Here is a 24673-nt window from a genome sequence, read left to right on the forward strand (position 1 = left end):
TTGAATTAATTATTTTAAATTTATTGTGATATAATAATGCAGTAATCCGTGACGAAGAAACCTAAGGCTAAACTTAAACTTAAGAACAAAGTGTCGTAAAAGCAGTTTTAAACTTGAATACGATGCAAATTATTCATCTAAAAGTTCATTGATTTCTCTAGAGATAAACTGTAAAGGAGTTATTTAAAAAGTTAAATCTGCAGCATGAAACGTCTTGTTGTTGTCTTCGGGCAGATCAAGACGTATGATTTTATGTTACATATAAAGTAAAGGATATATGACATTAAGGAACTAAAATTTATATAATTTACAAAAATTTAAATGAATACTAAAATTGAGCGAAGAGGATTACGTATTTGTTGATTCAGTTTCGTTTCACGTAAACGGTAACAAATTGGGGAACGCGAACCATAAAAGTGCTCAAATAAATTTAAAGTTTAATGCTTTCCCCAATGAGCTATTTAAATGGCATAAACCTTAAAACTTTAGTTGGGACTTTATTTTATTCGAATACAAATTACTAAACTTTTGTAGATTAAATGTATTTCTAAGCTGAAATTGAATTTTTATCCAATCGGACACAAAATGATAATGGATTTGTTTTTTTTTTTAAATTAAGAATAGAAAGATAAGATTTAAAATCAAACATATTGAGATAATTTTAGAGCTTTATTACCTCAGCGATAAATTGGCAACTTGTTCAGCGTCTATTTGTTCTCGTTAAAGATTTAAGAGTTTAACGTTTTTTTTGGCATCAATTTTATTAATCCGATGATGTCTGCATGATGTCACCGTTCGCTTTAAGTTTTCGGGTAACTAACTTACCGAGAAACATGATGTAGATAAAATTATTGGCAGCCGCATAGGAAACGGTTAGTGAACTTTCAGAATTAACATAAATTAAAAACGAATTCTAAATACGATTTTCTTTCTAGATGATTCCGGTTTGTGTCTCTTAGGATTAGTGTATAACTATGAACTTTGTTGTGGGGGTCGACAGAAGGAGCATATTCGTGGAATTTAAACATACTTGTGTAATTTTAAATATGACTTTGTTTGGTTCATTACTCCCATTTATTAATTATTAGTAATTTAAATTAAAATATTATAATCTCGTTCCAAACTACTAAGTAAGTGTTGAATAGGTTTTTTTGTAATTGCGGACGAGCTCACGGCCCACCTAGTTTTAAGGGGTCGTCGGAGAAAAAATTAAATAACTCTTGACTTCCGACTGGATTACTGGTGGTAGGACCTCTTGTGAGTCCGCCTATTTTTGCCGTGAATCAGTAATGCGTTTCGGCTTGAAGAGTGGGGAAGCTGTTGTAAATACATTGAGACCTTAGAACTTATATCTCAAGGTGGGTGGCGCATTTACGTTGTAGATGTCTATGGGCTTCAGTAACCACTTAACCCCACGTGGGCTTTGAGCTCGTCCACACATATAAGCAAAAAAAAAAAAACAATTTGATCAAAGCTGTCAATCTGTCAACGTATCCTCTTTAATACTACGTTAAACATAACAATCCGATATTAACATATACTTAACTCCAAACATTACGTTCTTACACAATAAACAATTCAATAACTTGGTCAATCATAATTGTTATATTATTAAGCAACTCATTACTCAATTTTGTTTCGACGATATTGCTCATGAACTAAGTACTTTATGTTTATTTCCAAATACATATGTATATTTTTTTACATACGTGTCGAAGCGAATTACGTAGAGTGGCTACGTTATATGGAGACTGGATTATAAAAATCAAACAGGCTTTATTGCTGTAAGGAAATCTTTCGAGGACTCCAAACATTTTGTACGCGTATATATTCAGATATCGTTTTTTTTTTTAAATTTTAAGTAAAAATCCTTTAAACACATTGTTTCATGTTTACAAAACAAAAAATCTTTGATGCCATATTTATTGACGAAAGCAGATAATCGATACAAGATATATTTACTGCTTGTTTTCGATTCTCATATTAAATGATGTCACCTGTCGGCGACAATGGCAACAGAAATTACGGATTCGCTACAAAGCCCAAGTATCACGCGGCGTCGGTTCCCATAGCAGCGGGATCGTGCAATCTCGGAACAGTTGGACGTTTTTATCGATTACCGCGAATTAAATAATCGATCAGAGGTCCCACCATTGTATGGGATACAATTATTAAAAATCTTAATTTGAAAAAACATAAACGTAACTCAACTGAGACTTAGATTTGGTATCTCAATGTGGGTTGCAGCATTTTTTCTTTCTCCCTCTTTCTCTCTTGTAATTTAAATATATAAGCACATTAATAATGCTGAAACTTATGTATTTACGGAATAAATGTAATAAAGTACACAATATGCTTGTCACTTTAGTTTTGTTACACTGTAACATCATAATCATAAAGTCAAATTGGATCGCACCATTCCATCGATATAACTGATAGGTATATATTAGAAGCACAATTGCGCGTTATTAAAACGAATTTCCTAAAAAAAACATTACAAGTCAATTTCTTGAAACCAGTCAATTCTGAATACATGATGTTACTATATATTTAGAAAATGATAATTCACTGTATATCGGAATTATAATTAATTAATTAGACGAGTTTGAAAGTATCTAACTGCTGTAAGTTTGAGTTTGTGACATACGGTAACCCGTGAGTATAAGAATAAAAAAATCATTCAGAATAAAAATGCAAAGCTTAGGAGATATTTTTGAAATCGATATTTAAAGTTATTCATTTTTAAATGGAAGCCAATGAACGCGGTTGTGTTGAATAATTATTGAAGTTTTAGAAACAGCAATAACCACTAAGGATGCACTAAATTCGACCTCCTTTCGAAACGGTTCGTTCTTGAAAGTCGCATTGAGTTTTTAATACATATTCAATAACGATGTCTAGCTACTTACACACTGAACTTATGACCTTGCTAAGAGCACGGCGCACGTATGGAGCTACAAGCGTTGTATTAAATTAATCATAATAAGGTATAAATATTTCTTACTTCTGATATTCTGACGATAATTTTATAATTATTATTGACAGGAGCTCACTGATTAAGTAGATACAGTCTATTGATTCTTCTTAAAATATGACTTGTACTTCTTTTCTCCTAGGTAGCTCCGCTCTGGTTTTTATTTATTTATTTATTTTCCTACCTACGCTGATAACTTTGAGAGGCTATATTAGCTTCGCCGTAACGTGTAGGTGTGCTCACGGGGCTCAAACCCGAGTATTGCTAACACTAACCCTAGCAAGAGCAGTGCTTTGCAGAATCTACCATCGGATCGGAAACGCGACCCACTGAGAAGATCCGGCGAGAAACTCAGTGGGCTGTGTCTGAAGGTTAATTTACTCGTCGAACCCTTCGTCGCAAGCCACGGATTCGACGCAGGATGACGACCACGTTGTACCTTTCCGACCACTTGAGTAGCTTCTTTAGAACTGTGAGCGTACACTTCATCATTTTGCTTATTGTACTGTTCTTTAATCGTAAAAATGTTTTCATCAGAAAAGAGAATATTTCTGTACCTTTCACCTGCGTATCGCGACAGAAGGCGTTTTGATCGATCCACTCTCTTTAATCGTAAAGATTGATTTAGGGCATGTCCTGTATATCGGTGATAAGCACCGAGCTTCAGGTGTTGTTTTATAATACGCGACAGAGTCCTAACGGGAATCTTCGTTTCTCGCAATAAGATTTTTTGCTTCCTAATGGGCTTTTGACAAATTCTGGCTTTAACAGCATTAACAGCCTTAGTGGTTCTAAATCACGCGGCTGTCTCAATCTTTTTTGGTCTTGCACATATTAAGTGTTGTTGTATCTGTTGATAGTACGATATACGAACATACGGCTAATACCAAGCTTTTGAAGTGTCTGGAATATGGCCGACGGCTCCATACCCACTACATAGGCGATCACTGCAATCCTATTTTCTTTAACACCCCATTCCATATTGTAATTTGATACGACAAAATATGTGAAATGGTGCAAAATCGAAAGAAGTTTTTAAAATAATATACGTGTTCCAAATTCAAAATTATTAAAAAGTTAAAAAAAGAAAAGTTTTTATGTAACAGTATTTATGGCCAGACTAGTTATAATTGAACTACATTTGATGTCACGGCCAATCTTGTTAGGGTGCTTCCTACCTTAGGTCGCAGCGCACGTGTCGTCTGACGTAGATGGGAATCCTCTTTGTCATTAAAGTGGGCTACATTCCGCCCGCAACATATAATAGATATAAATAAAGAAGCCACAATAATAGCACAAGAGTTATAAATTGTTATAACATTTACTTACTTATCAAACTCGGCCCGTTTTTCTGGCCAATCTATGATTTCAGGATTACCCGTTAAGCCAATCTCAAGATTTCTCGTTGTATAATTTCATCGAAATCAACTCATATATAATAATAATAATATAATAATATAGCCTTTTATTTAGATCCTTATTACAATTATATGACTAAAATTAAATATAATATATAGAAAACTTAAATTTTATTGAAACCTTAATCTAGCCTATTATTTGTATTTTTCTTATTTTCTGCAGATCTGTTTGCCAATCGACAAAGGCCTCCTCCAACCTTTTCCACTCATGTCTTTCTTGAGCCACTCTGTTCCATGTGACGCCTGCCACTTGTCGTATGTCGTCATCCCATCTTTTTTGCGGTCTACCTTTTTTCCTTTTACTTTCTCTAGGATACCATTGTGTCACAACTTTGCTCCATTTATCTTTACCTCTAACCATATGCCCTGCCCAACGCCATTTAAGCCTTCTAATTTTGCACCCTATATCTATTACCTTTGTTTTGCTTCTTATTATACGGTTACTCAGTCGGTCTGACTTTTTCACGTTCATCATGCTCCTCTCCATTGCGCGTTGGCATGATGCAAGCTTGCTAATCGTGTTTTGTGATAAAGCCCATGTTTGACTGCCGTACATGAGAACTGGTAGTATGCAAGTATTAAATAGTTTGCTTTTAATGTTCATATGAAGATTTTTGTCCTTCATAATTTCTTTCAAGCCCCAGTACCTTCTCCAGCCATTAGTTATTCTTCTTTCAACTTCTTTGAGCACCGGATTATCATCTGTTATTAGCTGTCCCAAGTAAATATATTCATCGGTGTAATCAATTTGGTTGTTTCCTAAGTTTGTGGGAATTCTCTCTCCGTTTGTCATTATTTTTGTTTTTTCCAGGTTCAGTTTTAACCCTACCTTCTCGCTCTCCGTTGATAATTCGTTTATCATTCTTGTGATGTCTTCCGAGGATTTTGCAAATAACACAATATCATCTGCGAATCTCAAGTGAGTCAATGAGACACCGTCTACATTGATACCGAGATTTTCCCAATTTAGAGCTCTGAATATGGATTCTAGTACCGCCGAGAATATTTTTGGTGACAGGGGATCTCCTTGTCGTACACCTTTGCCTACTCTGAAAGGTTCACCTTTCTTTTCTAATTGTATTCTCGCAGTACTCTGGCTGTAAACATTTTTTATTAACCGGATGTATTTGTGTTCAATTCCTTGTTCTTTTAATGACTCCCATACCTTTTCATGAAACAAAGAATCGAATGCTTTGCTATAATCAATAAATGCGATATAGTAGGTGCATTGGTGTTCTTTATACTTCTCCATTACTTGGCGTACTACATGAATGTGGTCGATCGTTGAATAGCCTTTACGAAATCCCGCTTGCTCGATGGGTTGGTGTTCGTCTAATATTTTTTCAATCCGATTAAGTATGACCTTGGCGAATACCTTGTATATGTTGGACATAAGGCTAATAGGGCGGTAGTTCCCAATGTCATATTTGTCTCCTTTCTTATATAGAAGTAAAATATTTGATTCTGTCCATTGCCGTGGGATAATTTCGGTTTTTAATATCTCATTAAACATCTCAGTGAGAACTGGTGTTATAATTTCATTACTTTCTTTTAAGATTTCGTTGCTTATGCCATCGGGTCCTGGTGCTTTGTCTCTGTGTTGACTATCTATAGCTTTTGTTACTTCAGTTTGAATGATGTTAGGGATACTTGAGGTTTCCGCTAGGTATATATTGTCCTGAGCGGTGTTGTGTTCATAGATTTTTTTGTAGTAGGACGTAGCGATTCCTAATATATTAGTTCTATTATGGTGCCATTCTCCGCTGTTGTTTTTAATTTTTGCGATCCAGTCATTTGAATTTGTTAATTCTCTATGAGCTTTTTTAATGCCTCCCGTTTTGGCTATATGCTTTTCAATAATTTCCATTCTACTCTTTTTCCTGTCCGTCCTTATACTTTCTTTGATGTCTTTACTAATTTTCGCTAAATGCCTTCTTCTGTCTTTTCCTTCTTTTGCGCTGATTAGCTGGTTTCTTTGCTCTAGTAATTTCATGGTATTAGATGTTAGCCATTTTCTCGGTTCAGATCTAATCTTGTCAATGTGTTGTACTTGATCGTTAATAATATTCTCTATCCAGTTGTATTTTTCTTGGGTTCCCATGGTATTTGTGTTCTTTTTGAAGTCTATGAATTTATCTCTTAGGTTGGCCACGAGTTGCGCCATTTGGTGCTTGCTGAGCTTACCGATTGTTAGTTCCTGTCTCGGTCTAGGTTTCTTTGGTTGTACTGATTTTATTTCAGCTCTAATTAGTTTATGATTCGTATTGAAGTTAAATTTATTAATGACGTCGAAATTTGTAAAGCATTTCTTTGTATTGGTCATTATAAAATCTATTTCGTTCTTGGTTTTTCCATCTGGTGAAATCCATGTCCACATTTTCGTTGTGTTTTTTTTGTATACTGAGTTTAAAATGGTTAAGTTATTTTCTAGTGTGAAATTTATAAGTTTTTCTCCATTTCTACTTCTAATTTTGTTACTGTAAGTGAATGATCCCAGTACGGTCTCTTCTCCTGGACGCTTAGCTCCAATTTGGCCATTGAAATCTCCCATGACGATTAAGTTTTTGTGGGCACGTTCTTGGATAGTGTTATTTAAGTCAAGGTAGAATTCCTCAATTGTTTCCAGGTCCGATTGTTCTGTTGGAGAATATATTTGTACAATAGACCATGCATCATTATATCCCGGTAACTTTAAATTCATCATTGCTATGCGCTCCGAGATTCCTATAAATTCTTCTACAGATTTTTCAAGATATTTTTTGACGATGAAACCAACGCCATGGTGTCCTGGCGTCGTTCCAATATGGTATAGGAGGAAGTCCGGTTGAGAAATAATTCTTTCACCCATTCTTCTTACTTCGCTGAGGCCGACGATATCCCATTTAATTTGATTTAAGGCGTTTGTTAATTCTATAAGATTTTCTTCATTCTTCAACGTGAGTACGTTAAGGGCTGCGACGTATATTTTTGTATCTTTGTAGTTGTTTTTTTGTATTGTTGGAGGGTTGTGGTCTTTATCCCCCACGAGGACCAGTCGGCTTGGGGGAAGAGGTATTTCTTCTGTTTGTTTGTTTTCATAGTTTGTTTGGATTTTCCGTTTACCGGTTAATTGCTATTTTTTATTGAGTGTAGGTTTGTTGGTAAAGGAGTTCGATCTAGGTCGCATTGCATTGAAGGCATTTATTCTGCTAACTTTCGCAGAGCATAGTGTTTGCTGTTTTCTGGGTTGCCTTTTGGAAGGTGACGGTGAGATAGTTGGTTCCCTTTTCCTTTTTTCAGTGTTGGATTCTTTTACTACTAATTTGTCGTAAATCAGAAAAGCTATGTTTCCCTTTTCTCTCTCTTCCTTCAACCGTGGTAGCAGTGCTTTTCTTTTCTCCAAAATTTCCTTCGAGTAATCCTCCGATACATAAATATTCTTTAAGCTCTTTCTATTCTTCATAATTTCATCTTTTTTCCATGCATTTATAAAAGAACACAGCACCGGCCTTGATTTATTCTGAACTATATTTTTTCCCAAGCGGTATAATTTGTTTATATCGGATTGCTCTATATTTATGTTAAGAGCTTCTTTGAAGGTCATCTTGACATTATTAAATAGCTCCAATGTTGAATTTTCCCTCTCTTCTAGCCCGAAAATAATTATGTTGTTACTTTTCTTTTCTCTTTTCAAATATTCCATCTCTTTCTCTAGATCGCTAACTTTTTGTTTTAATTGTTCGTTTTCTTCAATGATAGGAGTAAGTTTCTCATCCATCCTATCCATTAAGTTTTTGGTAAGTGATTCAGTTAGTTCAGCTGTTTGTTTCTGCATTTCCATCTTCATATTATCAAATAGCAGTTGGAACTGTTCTTCCATATTTTTGTGTAGTAACGTGGAATGGAACGCAGTATAGTAGGTGACGCTACTTTTCATGCACCGGCAACACTAAAACCAATGCCAACCCAACAAACTGACATTAAGTATTTTTTAAGTTGTAGGGTAGAATCGTATTCTACTTGGCAGGTTTTGTGAAATTTGTTGTGGATTTTCTTCTGCAGTTTTCTGAACAGATCCTGTTAATATTCCAAAGATTTATTTCTTCTGCGTGCCTCGAAGCACCAATTAAGTGGTTTTTAACAGTGTTGACGACTAAACCAACTTTTTACTATTTTTAAAATACGATTTGTTACAAATAGAATCACAGTGATGTTTACACTTCAACGGCCGGAAAATCAACTCATATATTTATATAAATAAATTGCCAAGATGCTAAGTTCTTTTTATTTTTTTAGTTAAGTATAATATTTTATTTTTATTTTTTTACTATTATAATAAATGCAAGCTAAGTTTCACTTATTAATTACTACTGAATATATGAAACATTTACACTCATTCGTTGAGACAGTTCGAGAGTCGAGTAGCGTCTGTAAAAAAAACCTATATAATAATGTTTTTTTTTTATTTCACTTTAGCAATCTGCAAATTCGAAATTGTCGACAAACTAATTATGAATTATTCTTGCTTGTTGGGAGTAATATACACAAGATGTTTTGTTCAATCAATATAATAAATTCGTTAGTTACTATAAATAAATAAAATATTAGATCAATATACTATATTAATTCTAGAGTATGTTTTAAATATATTGTGGTAAAATAATTTCCAATGAGGCGAAACATTATCTTTGTGGCATTGAAAAAAATAGCACCATCGTCTATTTTGAGTCAATTGAATCAAAACCATAGAATAAGTGTTCAGTATGACAATTCACTTTATAATCATTATTGTTTGATATATGAAGACTTCTTATTAGGGCCACGATTAATGCGTCTAACAATCAAATATCTCAATGTATTTGGAACGGTTAGCGAATCAATCAAAACTAGAGGTCCCGCAGTAGTCGAAATTCGACTATAATTAATTGGAATTGTAAGTTTGTACACTATTATGATTGTATTTTATACTTCTATAATCACAAATTTCGCCAAGACTACACTATAAAAAATATTAACAAAGACAAACAATATTTAATCTATTCTCAATTTGACAACAGACGCCAAGAACAAAAGTTTGACAATAAATAGTATGCATGCGTGTGTGCGTCAAATATATGGTATGTAGTGTGTATAATGTTTTCTTTATTGATTTAATGTGTCTTTTATGCATTATTTAAAAAAAATATTAGCATTGTGCACTTCTTCTCTATATTGTCTATAAGTGTGGAAAAAAAATGTGTGCGTGTACTAGTGTACACACGTAAGAAGTGAAACTTGTTTATGGCCTTATTTTTCGAAAAATGATCTACATGCAACTTTCTAGAAATTGGTTAAATAAAGTTAAATTAGATAAAGTTTAAACAAAAGGATTTTATTATCATAGACATGAATACAAATAATACAATTATTTCACTTTACCTTTTTGCTACTAAGATTATTACAGCATTTCATTAATTGTAATAGAATTATTACTATCATTGTCATTGTCATTATATATTTTTGTAATTAATGGCTTATGGTAACTGAAATATGAAATATATGGTTTACATTCCACGAAATTTAGTGACCGAGTAAAAACTCCATCAATTGTAGTGCCAGATCTTGTTGTTGACGTTTGAGGACTGTTTTTCATGGATAAATTCAATTTATCTTTCAGAAATTCAACTAGCTTCAAAGAATTTTCCGATGCAAAATTTACATTAAAATCTCCACTTAAAATCATCGGTATTTTATAATTATTGTTACCGAGTAAAGAGGCACCTTCACTTGTGTACGGCAACAATGAATGGTGAAGAAAAAGATGGCGCGTAACGGAAAAATGTGACGCGTAACCGAAAAATGTGACGGTAAATTTTTTTCCAACGCCGATAAAGAAGTTTCACTTCAAAAATTTCATAATCCTCCGTCCGCGCAATTTTCGTAAAAAGGGATACAAAGTTTTTGCTTCACGTATTAATATATAGATACAAGATATTTTTTTCGCCAGTACGATGACGTTTTAGCTGTCGTCTTGCTTGATAATTGCATCATTGGTTCAATTAACTCGTGACGTCATACGGCGGAAGTCATTGGCAACAATATAAGCGTGAGCTAACTCACATTCCGATGGGCCATCGTTTATTTACATAAGCACGTGTGTTATTCGCGAAGAGAGCACTAAAGCCGCATGTCATATTTAATTTGAATACTTAAATTAATTATAACATTAAACTTTCCAAATAAATGATTATAATTTTACAACAAATTATCAAGATGGTAGTTTGCAGCCGTTGTTGTGTAATCGTAATGTTGTTTAATTTCCAAGTGAGTAGTCAAACTCAATTCACAATCAATGCCTGTTTTTTTTTTGTCATAGGTTTTTATTTTTACTCGTATATATAAAACATTTATCAAGATACAGATACTACAAATAAAACTACAAATTTAATAAAACTACATGTAAACCAACCACTTTATTACACTCACACGCACTTACACACATCGACACAACACAATCAGATTCAAACTTATTCTGCAGGTTATCATTCGACAAAATTCATCTACCTATTTAACTGCCTTACCATTACCTTAGTTGGACTACCTGTGTTCATTAATTATGTTAACTTTTTTTTGGAAACATAATGTGTTTCTTTAATTGGCTCATGTTTGGGAAAACATCCTCTGTACCCTGTGTCTAGTTAAATGCTGTTGAAACATTGTTGATTAAATAAATAAAATAAAACCTATAACAAATCATTCACGGATACTTTAAAGTGTACTGACAAATTGATTTGGCATGCTCTGTGTGGTCACGGAATTGGAGCGATCCTGCACAGCACACGACTATGAAATATTATACTGTAACGGTTGTTCTAATTATCTGTCGGTTTGCCACTTATATAGTAACTAGCTGTTAACCGTGGCTTCACTTGCGTCAATCTTCTACAAAAAAATCGTTGCACAGATGCCGCGTAACAAACGCTTTCGCATTTCTAATATTTTATATATATTATGAATGACTGATATAATGTTATATATGCTTTTAGATGAGAATTACTTGGGCATTAGATAAATGTCATTCATTCAAATAAATTTTTATTTTTTATAAATGTTATGTTATTTAAAATCTTTTAAACGTTGAGTAGTTTAAGCAATTAGGCTCTAAAATTGTGTCGTTTACATATTTATAGCGTCATTATAGTGACGTCGTTCGTCTTCACTACGGTATACTGATCTATATATTAATACGTGAAGCAAAAACTTTGTATCCCTTTTTACGAAAATTGCGCGGACGCAAAAAGTGTATGAAATTTTCTACACTTATAGAGAACATAGAGAAGAAGTGCACAATGCTAATATTTTTTTAAAATAATGCATAAAAGATACATTAAATCAATAAAGAAAACATTACACACACACACACACCATGTATTTGACGCACACACGCATGCATACTATTTATTGTCAAACTTTTGTTCTTGACGTCTGTTGTCAAATTGAGAATAGATTAAATATTGTTTGTCTTTATTAATATTTTTTTATAGTGTAGCCTCGGCGATATTTGTGATTATAGAAGTATGTATAAAATACAATCATAATAGTGTACAAACTTACAATTCCAATTAATTATAGTCGAATTTCGACTACTTCCGGACTCCTAGTTCTTCTTAAAACCTCAAAGGATCCTATGCACGAATTTGGCTATGCTCCTGACAATTTTTATTTACATCCGCGACCTTATTCTGCTTAAGAGAGAATAAAAATCGGCGAGCCTTATAATAGGCTCCATGCAAACATTCAATATGTTCATTATGTATTTATTATATTTAATACTATTTATAAATTTAATAGTATAAATATCAGTATCGGGTTCGCATGGTACAGGGAATCCTAATTTAGAGCCGGATGTCGGTACGTGATTCGTTCCCGGTTATTATTGTTATCAAAAGCAAAAAGTACAAGCTTAAAGTAGCTGGGTCGAATGTTTATCAACACAAACATTTTTTTCTTAAATTAACAACAATGTTTCTGTAATATTGTCTTAAAGCATTGCACACACAAAGCTATAATTTATTTAATTGCTAAAAAATAAAAGATAAATTTCATAAAATAATTTTTCTGTAACATGTTCACAAAGACGGACTTTGAATAACAAACGTGGAATATTATAGGTGGTATTGTTTATGAGGGCGAGGTGTGCCATATGATTTAACAATGCTAGTAAACAGTGCATGCATTTTCTGCTGCAGGCCTGTGTCTCACTTCAATACTGCAGCGATGCGATTATACAATTTTGATTCACATGAAAAGCCATTGCGACAATTTTTATTTATTCAAATCAAAAAACATTTATTCAACATAAATGAAAGTACATACTTTTTGAACGTCAAAAGAACTACCGCCAATTCATAAGAACTAGCCTCCGTCCTGAGAAGAATTGGCAAGAAACTCAGCGGGCATGTCTTTTTTTTTAAATATTAGATTATTTTTTTAATATTAGATTTTTTTTAATATTCATTGTAAAATCAAATATTGCTCAGTTTGTCAAATATTGCTTAGTTGGGTGAATGAGCTCACAGCCCACCTGGTGTTAAGTGGTAACTGGAGCCCATAGACATCTACAACGTAAATGCGCCACCCACTTTGAGATATAAGTTCTAAGGTCTCAGTATAGTTACAACGGCTGCCCCACCTTTCAAACCGAAAAGCATTACTGCTTCACGGCAGAAATAAGCAGGGTAGTGGTACCTACCCGTGCGGACTCACAAGAGGTCCTGCCACCAGCTAATGATAACGTCTTCAAAGCTCAACAACAACAATATATACTGGCCACATCATTAAAATTTATTAAAATTGATATTTGATGTACGCGATCGTATACATACATAAAGATTAGAAACATCCGCTTCGGGCTTAGATAACAAATCAAGATTTTTATATTTTAATTCGTATATTCCGAATCCACTTTATCTATATGATACTTGGTATTGCCGTGAACGTATTTTTTAGCATAGCATCGGATGTTACTTGATGTAGAGGTCGTACTTTATTCAATTATGAAATAGCTCGAGTAATTCATATGCAATATAATAACCAAGTTATGTTGTATTACCACTCTAATCTGCGTTTTGTTATGTTTTTTTCTGTAAATGTATGAAAATAACTTAATTGTATTATACATTTTACAATTGGAATAATTAAATTTCTTCTAACGATGTTTAAATGAGTCATTTACGGAAGGCAAAAACTTGGCTTGTGTCCATGAGTATCAGTAGACCTTAGTGGGCCTTATCCCATTGAAGGTACTAAAAAGATCTTATAAAAGTATTTTTTCGATTTTCACGTGCTACTGACATTTTTATTAATTTTATTTCTTGACATTTACGTTTTGTTCGCATACAGAATTGCATACATAGCGAAGACTTCTGAATCGATTAACACCAAAGAAACTAATAACAATTGTTGCATGCGGTAATATTTGACGCAAGATTTAATTAAGAATTACCTAGACGAGTACAAGTATAAAGGTGACTGATGCTGAAACAATAAACATTTCCGAAATTTGAAAATGCATTTTGTAGGCAGCGGCTTGGCGTGTAGGCAGCGCAGCGGCTTGGCTCTGCCCCTGGCGTTGCCGAAGTCCATAGGCGATGGTAACCACTCACCATCGGGTGGGCCGTATGCTCGTCTGCCTACAAGGGCAATAAAAAAAATGTTTTTGAATACATCAATTGCAACACCTTTAATATTAGTTCTTAAGTACATAATAAATATGATCTAACTATAAAATAACCACATCATAAACCTTTCACTTTAGAATAAGAGAGTCCTTTGATTGCGCAGTATGCATTTCGCGCACGACTTCGGTTCCCGTCCACATTTTCGCGTATTGCGCAACATCGCCCACATTCAAACGATGCCCACGCACAGTTACGCAAGAAACATTTTAAAATTGGAATAGAATACCGACTAATGATGGCTTCGCGCCGGCTGTCAGAATAATGAAAGCTGTCAAACCCACAACAGTACTACTGTCAAAATAGGTGTCGAACTCTCATTGATGCTCAATATGAATTATCGTTGCATATTAATAAGAATCATTTATCAAATATTTTTTCGCAAATATCGGTCTGTATTTCTGTAGGTGATTTTGTTATGGTCCTTGCCGCGGTGTGCAACCTCTGTCACAGGACATACGACCTACAATGACAAGCATAGACTAAGAAGGACGGACTTGACGGTGTGACTTTTCTAGACTGGACAAGACGACAGGAAAAAATGGAAAAAGAAGAGAAGGGTAAAAAGAAGGAATACAAGATGAACGAACCAACCGTTCAGAACTGCTTAAGAAAATGCGAGTTAATAATGTGTGAATAGCATTTTAATTGCTTGTACCGCTGTCCCATTGAACTCATCTGAATGCAAAGTTATGTACCGTAAAATGGGGCGATTAGGGACAAATTCCAACTTTATGAGCAATTTTAAGGTAGTTGTTGATGTATATAATGCTATATCAGGATCAAAATGATTGAGTCTTGGGGGCATCTTTGTTGTCTAATTTAAAATTATGTAACTAGCATTCCAGTTTAAGCAAAAAATGCAAAAATAGGTGTAATCCCTATTTACCCGAAAATTGCGGTTAATTGGGACGAAATGAGAAATTTGCTAGGGTTGGCACTACTTTTATTTTTATATATAGTTTTAATTTATTTATTTATTTAGTTGCACCAACAAAGTGATCATCAATAAAAAAAATTGAAAAACTGACAAAAGTACATGGCAGACATCACCTCAATTATAGGTGCAATCGACAGTGCATTAACAACAAATATATATATTTAAACATGTATAGTGGGCTTTCTTAGAAACGGTTTATATTTCTCCGTTATTGGTAAGTACTTAGGGGCTGATATTTCTATCTGGGTTAAGAGATTAGGTGTGTCGGTTATTCCATGGATTAATCAGATGAATACCCCCACTCTGAACAAATATTAAATATTTTATTATGTATTACTTAGACTATTTTGTCCACCTTGAGATTTCATTGATCTTGTTACATGTCTCTGCAAAATCTACTTACTTATATTAAATTGCTTTTCTATTTCAACTAGAGACTTATTCCCAATTTCGCTTCGAATAAACCAGGTTTTACCAACAAATTTAAAAAATATTGTTATAACTACATAGACAACCCTACAAACCTGTACCTATTTATACTTAGGTCGTTTCCATTTCACGTATTCTCATCCCAATTGACCCCTTTTTCGTTGTTATTTGTACCTAAGACATCCCTAATATCCCCAAAAACAACAGATTTGTACATGTATTTTTATTTAATCAAATACATTAAAACCAATAACAACTGAGACTTACCTTTAATATATATGCTGGTTCAAACACTAAATAACGTTTATAAATCATAGTCGTCTTCTATTATTATCAAATAAATAAAAGAGAGCAAAGTTTCTAGCACTAAAATAATTACCACCACAGGAAGTTAATTTGAAACGCGATTTTTTATAACTTAGCAGCTATTATCATGCATATTCAGAGTTGTTTTATGAACTTTCAACATTCTACTATTAAACTACAAAAAATGGAGGATTTTGCAACGAATATAAAACTTATATTGAGCGTCGAAAGATTTTCCCGGTTTTTTCCCGATTCGCCTCTCAATCCCTAATCGCCCCATTTTACCGGTACTTAGAGAAACACAGAAAAACCGCATAGGACCGCATCGATCCGCATAGGAAACTAATTTTGTCACCTTAACTCTGAATCCAATCATTGTTACACAGTCACGGTTAGTATTTTTATATTCCGGCCATGGCTGTTTGTTGCTACCTGGCATGAGTTTTCGGTACCCACAACACGAGAGAAAATGCCATATTAAATAATTTACAAAAAAAATACAAACCAAACAACAAAATTAATTCTTGAAATATTTTTTTCAGTTTATGACAGTTAAGTTTTAGTTTAAAATTTGGGTACTAAAACGTAAATAGTAATTATTCTCCGTTACGAACAATTAAACAGAGTATCCTTTAACGTAACCATTTTAAGTAAAAAAAAAAACTTGTTTTATGCAATAATTCTCATGGTCGCATTTAAGTAATAAAGATGGCCTTCATTATGTAGGCTCTGATCTTTCTAGATTTTTTTATGATTGCGCCCAATATGATAGTATACATATGCTGGCATTGAAAGCTGTTAGAACAGTTGTTAGGATCTTCCACTTCATAGCTATACTTTTGTTATTTTTATGTCATAGAATACTATTTTAAATAAAGGCTTGTGTTGTAGCGATTATGAATTTTGAATTACGATCTAGACTTGAATTAAAATTTTATAAAATGATGTTTTGCTGCTAGCTAAATATTACTTCTTTATTTGAAATTGCTTAAATTGTATGTTTTTTTTTATGTTTCTATTAATTGTATTTTTTGCTATTATTTCATAAACATGTTATTTAGCGCGATAAATCGTCACTGAGCGGTAAGGCATATTTAGATGCATTGATGCATTGTGGATATTAGTATGGAATTTAAAATAAGGTAAAACATGTAGGTGTGCCGCAAAAAAACTACCAAAATGAAACTTTGAAAGGTTACGTGCAAGAAAGTGTCGCATTTGGTTCCATGATATACGCGAAAACGCCCAGGACTCAAATAAAATATCACCACTAAGCCCGATTGCATACAACAATGTTTATAAAGAACACTTCTGGGGGCGACTGTAAATTACAATGTTTACAAAGTCGACAATGTTCGTATCGTGACCGCAGCCGCGACACGACTCCGGCGCGTCCGACCGACAATCACGATCTTATAAATGGTCACAGCACTTGGCCATTGCCGATTGTTTTCAACAAATTTACATTGAGAATATACTAAAAAACGAGGTCCGGATGTTTCGTAATCGAGACCGCGTCGGAACGTCGTGCCGTCGCGGTATCCCCCTCTGCCAGGCCAAAAGTCTTTCTGTTACCCCTCTCGACCGGGTATCCGTAAAGGCATTCCACAGAGTTAAAAAAAAAGGGTAAAGGTCTTGTAGTGGTGGTGGTTGGCTGGTGTGTTAAGGAGATGTGAGGTGTCCTTTTCTCCACAGTCGTTTTTTTTTAAGTACCTTTCGATGCACTTCAATTTTATTTACAAAAAAAAACAAATATTGGGTGTAATATTTTCTCTCAAAAAAAAAACAAATTATCTATTAAAAAGAAAAAAAGACAAAATGTAATTGCACAAACTGAATCGAAATTGATATTGATAAATTTCAATCACTGCCTGATTTACTAATAAAAATTATTCTTAATTGTACTTAAAACAAAATTCCTCAAGCCAAATTTGTTGCGAACAAATTAATGGGGCAGTCCTGCACATCTGATTGTTCCGAGACAATCCTTGCCTCTCGTAAGGACCAATTCATGAGAGACAGGGAAACTAAGTGAAGAGCATATTATGACGCTAAGCTTTTGGCATAATTCGTTATGAATTGGGCAATATACAACCCTGGAGATAAGGTATTTTTAAAATATCAATATCAACTACCCCACGAACTAAGCTGCCTATACACAAAGGTTGTATTTAAAAACAATACTAAGAAAAATTACAAGTACATACTTATTTCATCTTGTTAATCTGTAAAACATGATTATTGTAACAAATAATCGTAAATTGCGAATATGACAGTAGTACCATTTTTGATAGACAGGCTGAAACAAAAGTTAACAATAACATTATACTCATAATATGACATCAAATTTGTTTTATGTGAAGTTTCTTGTCAAATTAATTAACCTTTATAATATACTGTTTAGGTTTACATTAGTGTCGATGTTTCATGTCCTAATTACTATTTAAATACTTATAACTGTGTAATAATATTACGTTCTCTCTCCTATTTACTGTTCAAAATTTGACCACTTGTCAAAATTATGAAAGTGCTTTTCTTTTCCCAAATAAAACTGAGCGCAATATTATGATTCGAAATATTTATTAAAACACTATTAAATTTAAACTAATTCAATTACGGTCCATAATATGTTTTAAAGCACTTTCATTGAATCAAAACTTAAATCGACACCATATAACATTGCAACAAAATGTCCGGCTCACTTGAATGCATAACAAGTATGTATTAGCAATTCCGATAGCACTCACAACACGTTAAAAATATGCTCAGGTGAGATGAAAGTTTAAGTTTGTCGTCGACAGATGACGCTCATCCGTCTTTGTGTAGTTCCTTATAAAATCTAGGCTTCAATATAGGTCGAAACTGCATCGCGATGACGAGATGTCCCCGACCGTAGCATATAAGGGCCGGCGTCGGACGCTCCTCACCCGTTTGGGTTTGGTCATACAGAAAACAATACGTATGACTAGACCCTAAACAGGGTAATAAAAACTTAGATAAAATTAAATCGCTCTTGCGACGGGGAACCTATGTCCTATCGCAACGATTTGTAATCGTAAAATGAATGGTTTCGCTTTATGCATTGTGCCAATAATTACGGGTGTTAAGTTGATAATCGAATTTATTTTAAAAGTGTCGTGGCTGTGTGTGTACGTGTTTAAAGCAATTGCGAATTATCGGATGAAACAATAGGCTACCTGAGAGCTAAGTTTGCAAATTTTTTAATTACTAGTTGGTATGTGCTAAGTAGTTGTTAATTACAATAATTTGAGTGTATTAGGTGGATTATATTATTATTTCGTGTATTTTGTTGCGACTTCTAGTTATTCTACTCTTATTATTTAGAAGTAATCTACTATACTACATTCCTGGTAAACATTTTTGTAATAAATAATTGAAGATTCTACTATTATATTTTCGTGCATAAAGTAAATAAAATTTTTAAACTCGACCAATGGACCTAGTTTCAAATTATACCATAGGCACACGTGACGAATCTAGACTAGTAAATACCGAAGATCATAGAATGATTTATAAAACTATAAAAATTAAAACGAATGCAGTGGCAGTGGCAGTATTGTAATAATCAGCTAAAATGTTGCTTCAGTTCATATAACAATCGCAGCAATCTGAGAGATCGTTACAAAGTTTCGTAGAAATGTTGTTTGCTTGCTGTGTTTCTTAAATATCGTCAATTGGACTTTGAACTTTAAAAACAAACAGCGCTGGCCGGCTTGCATTAGAATACGCCAGTAACTAAGTATTTGTAGCTCTGAATAAATCAACCGAAGCGATCGATACACATTAAATTATTCATAAACACACACAAGATGGTTGTCTGTAGTCGCCAACGGAGCCTGTTTGTGTTTTAAAAAAAGTCTAGCAACCCGGTAGCTCTGCTTTCACCTCGCGGTAAACGTTGCCTCGATGCAACTTATGGTTTTCTATAATGATACGTATTACTCGAAAGATGAACACAGTCGCCGCTCCACTGACATAAATCGCGGTACTCATTTTGAAAAGATTTTTTATTGTTTTTTTATTCTCAAGTCGATCGTCTTGTTGTGGTTTAATTGGAAGGTTACTTTTGCACGTTCGGAGCATTCCTGTTTGTTTTTTTTTTTTTTTATAAACATAAAAGCGAACGAAATTTGTCGAATCATTCATTTAAAATAGGCATGCGGTAAATATGTAATTCTGACCTCCTCCAAATGCGTCAATCTATGTATCAAAATATTGTGTTGCTTGAAAATTATTATTAACTTTACAATCGCCTAAACTTAGGTACATATAGCAGACCACAAAACAATTACGCAATGCTACCTACAATTTATTACCAAACGCTCGAGTCATCCGTAATGTTTTTTTTTTTTTTTCGTTATTTTTTTACCGGCGTCCCCAATCACCAGCGTGATGAATCTTAGAAACAGAGCGAATGCCGCGCGTGCTGTCCGAACGTTGACCCCAAACAGCACTCTCCTGGCTAGAAACTTGGGATATTTCGACATTCAACATTATTCCATGCACTGTATTGTACCATTGTATTAAAATAAGAGCACACGTATACCGGCCCTAGCAGAGCAGCCACCACCTGTGCCCAGGCCTATATCCAAAAGATAAAAATAACATTTCCATTTGACAAAGTATTCGTTATACAGGACCGCACTTGATTTTCGAATTATTTCAAAAGCAAACTGGATAATTACAAAGCTGATATATTATTTTTACAAGTCTGAGTTTTTCCTATATAGCCTTTTCGCATTAAAAGTGTACAATTTCCAAAAACATTCGAAATTGAGTTCATATACAAAAACATTTGGTATCACCAGTATTTTTCTCATAAATACTGTCAAAAGAGCTTAGTTTAGTTTTAGTTTTTATTTATTAGTTTACCTATGTTTTGACTACTATTAACAAAATTAATACCAATAATTTTACCTTACTTTAAAAGACAGATAAATGTAACTAGTAAAAAATAAAAAAGTAAATGTTGAAAAGATGATTAATATTAAAAATATCACACGTTAAACCTTTAAAATATTATCCTGTAAAATTAGTAAGTTTTGAGATTATACAGTTTTAATGCGAGAAGACGATATGCTAAAAATAGATCGAGAAATGTAAAATAATATAGCACGCATTTAATACATTCCACATAGAATGTACTTAAAGTAATGTTCTAGTGCATTTCGTGTAGTAAGAGGCAAGTCATGAATATTCAAGTCTTTTAAGTGTGCTGTCGATTCTGCACTGTAGACTATAGAGCCTGCTATCTCGGTCACAAATTTGTTGTTTAAATCTAAACGAGAATAGAAGGAGAGGTAATTGCATTATATCATTCATAAATTAAAATAGCATGATCTAGAAAAGATGAACCGTCGAGAGTCATTTTTAATTTTGCCGCCAAAAAAGTAACGATTTCATGAATTTAAACTTTCTCTAATTTTAAATTTTTTTGTATTTAGGCAGGTTCAGAATAAAAAATGCTTCATCACAATCAATAATAATTTATTGATAATATTATATAACATATTCATTTATATTTTTCATTTTACGCATTTGATAATGCCAACACGGATGACAATTTAAATAGGAACTTTTTTAAAAGGCTTAGAAATCGTACTTATTCTTTTTTTAATAATGTTCTAATAACCAGTTAGTTTTCCTTTATTATTTTATTATATACTGATTAAATAAAATTGCCAAATTTGAACACGCATTACTGGAAAAATAGCAAGCAAGTTAAAATTTGAGTTTCGAACCAGTGATTTTTTTTTTTTTATATATTTTGACTCGCACGGTTTGTGCATTTGCCACTACGAACCAGTGATACGAATGAGATTTGGGGTAGTTTTTATTGTATAACTCCTAATTTAACAGTTTTTACGAATATATAGTTATAGGACCACGTGCCGGTTGTCATGACAACAAGTAATAAATAATATTAAGGTTATGAGAATTAAATCAAATAGCTCGCTTTTGGCCCCAAATTCGAAAACGACCCTCGACCTATTAAGGTTCGCGGGGATTCGTTGGATTCAGGCAGCGCAGGACCGGTCTTTATGGTGAGGCTTAGGGGAGTCCTTTATCCAGCAGTGGACGTCTGTGGGCTGATATTAATAAGAACAAGGTCTAGAAAATTAACGTTACTTTCTTCGTGACGCGACATTTTTAATACGCTTTTATTAGCTTCAGACATATGTATGTTAGTATGTATGTTTGTTACAGAATCTTTGAACATGATTTTGACTCCTTCAAAACCTCGGATTAACTCGAAATTTAGTATACTTATTAAGGACCGATGACAATTCAATATTTAAAAAAATTGAAAAAATTGTTATTCAACAAAACAAAATTAAAAAAATTATAGTTTAAAAAAACTAACAAAATACACTTTTATAGAAAATCCAACTAAAAAATAAAAAATAAATTTTAATTGATCTGAATAAAAAATATTATAAGTAAAAATTATTTTATTGTAAAAAAAGCGTGGGGTGCATGGTATCAGTAGTTATAAATATTTTATAAACAGATATGACTAGAAGGGTTATTTTGATAATATTCTGAAAAGCACCCCACGTTTTTTTACAATAAAATATTTTTTATATTAATTTATTATTTATATATTAATTTAAGCATATAAGCGTAATTCGCTTCGTTTGAACCGAGATGGGCAGATGTCATCGCACGTCAAGCATCGGCAGAAAACGATTGATAGATCACATTGTGCGATTGCTACTCAGCTTCATGCATATGTATATAAGATACAAGTCACATTCGCATGGCATCAACGGCGGACCTACCCTTCAACAGTTATATCATATACAGTGCAACCTTAATACGAGTATAACGGACCTTAATATAACGACGTCCTCGATTTAAGAAATTCTTTGTTATCCCCTTGATTTGTCCGTAAGAGTCGCTGAAAAATATACCTTTTGTGAAATTTTTTACTATAAAAAAGTGTAAATATCTCTAATTAACGAATTTTGTCAACCGAAAACCTTTATATAACGTTCCCACCAATATGAACCTAAATCCCATACTATGTGAATAAGTCTCGAGAGGTTTGAGAAAAAATGTTACCTACCTAATGGTTTTAAAATAGAAAATACATACAGCGATGTGATAAAAATGGGTTATCATTTATTAGTAGAAGTTGTTCGCTATAACAAGATGAGTACGTAATGTTGAGGTGAATAAAACATTATTTTTTTTTGACCTCGTTATTACAAATGGTTAACCGACTCAAACCTTAATATAACAAACCTTAGTCTACCGAATTACTTAATATAATTATTATTTACTTGTTCCCTTCCGATTTGTTATATCGAGGTTGCACTGAAGTACCAACCCTGCAGGCTCGCAACATTTAGAGCATTGTATCAAAAATACATAGTAATTACTTGAGAAAAAAAATTAAGTTTTCACTCTTGCTTATGCTACATCAGTAAAATTACTAATCAATTTGAGAGTTCCTGTATTTATATATAAATATGCAAAGCTAAAATAGTTGAGTAGAATTTTCTCCTCAGTTTGTTCACCGTTATGTAGTCAATAGTAAAAAAAAATTAGCAAATGTCTTTTTTTTTTAATGTAAACAAAACTGTAGCGATGAATCTTGATTTTTTAGTTATACAATAAGTATGAGGCAGTATATTGAGCCATTTCAAAGTAATACATTATTTCACACACACAAACAAACGCACGCATACACAAACGCGTGTATATTTTATTCAAAAATAATTTCGAATAGAAAGACATCTTAATAACTTTCTTTTTTTTTTGCTAATTTATTGCATTGACGAAATCATAAGTTTATGCGGTCGCAACATTATGTGGACTTTATTGAGCAAAAATTTCGATTTGAATACGAAATGTCCAATTAATTTTATTTACGTTTCGTGAATTAATGCTATTTTCTAACAAAGCTCATAGATCATATACTTACTATACGCACGTTTTTATGTTTTACTCCAGGAATAAAATTATTAAGGACTGGTGGGTATGCATTCTTCAAATAGGCAACGCTGACAAGGCTATGTTGTATAATATTTATACAACATAGCCTATGAGCACTCTGGATCCAAACCAGCCTTTAGGTTAAGGTAGTTTTCATGTTAATTTAGAGTTTTTGTTTTATTATTATTATTATTATTATTTGATTTTTTGTTTTAGTCCGAGATTAGTTATTATTTTTATTTAATTTTAGTATAAATGAAATGTTAATGCAATGTAATTAAGACGTGTAATATGGATGTAAATCTGAAGTAAATTAAATAAATAAATAAATAAAAAAATACTAGCACTTAAGGGACTTGTGTGATTAAAAAAGGAAACTACATTTTTACTTTATCAAACATTGAACAATGTTAACATAAGTTGTTGAAATATCAACAAAACTGCCGTTCTAACCGTCTCATCAAAACTCGGTCACGGAGGACATCTTGTATCGATCGTATTTCGTACATATTTTATTAAAAACCATTGCATTCAAACGCTTTTATCAAATATGTAGTTTTCATAAGCCCTTTGTCTGTATCAATCAAGAGTTTTGTTTTAAGTATACTCTGTTCATATAAAGTTCCTTCCAGTTGGAAGAAATCAGTATTATGAGGTTTTTATTTAATTTATTTAACTATACGTAATGCATTTTCATAAATACAACGACTAAAACTGTCAGTAATAAACACGAAGTGAAAGATTTTTACGTACGTATAAAATACAAAGTATGTGTTATCGACAGTAAAGTAAAATCAAAAACTTATTCGATTTACTGTGAAGTATCCTCTGATTCATTCGACAATACCACAGCAAAAAAACAACCCCTGCGTTTGTAATGCGAAAACAAAATCGATATTAATAGCGAGTATCGATTCAATTCATACGATATGTATCGCGGAGGTTGGGC

At 33.1% G+C, this 24673-nt stretch overlaps 1 protein-coding gene across 2 annotated transcripts in view; it reads left to right on the forward strand.

Moving 5' to 3' along the window:
• The window catches only part of LOC101739187 (uncharacterized), a 98209-nt gene that overhangs the window by 46473 nt on the left and 27063 nt on the right, over window positions 1–24673 (forward strand). The gene's annotated exons all lie outside the window — the stretch shown is intronic.

Source organism: Bombyx mori, chromosome 1 (genome assembly GCF_030269925.1).
Source record: "Bombyx mori chromosome 1, ASM3026992v2".
Taxonomy (NCBI): Eukaryota; Metazoa; Arthropoda; class Insecta; order Lepidoptera; family Bombycidae; genus Bombyx; species Bombyx mori.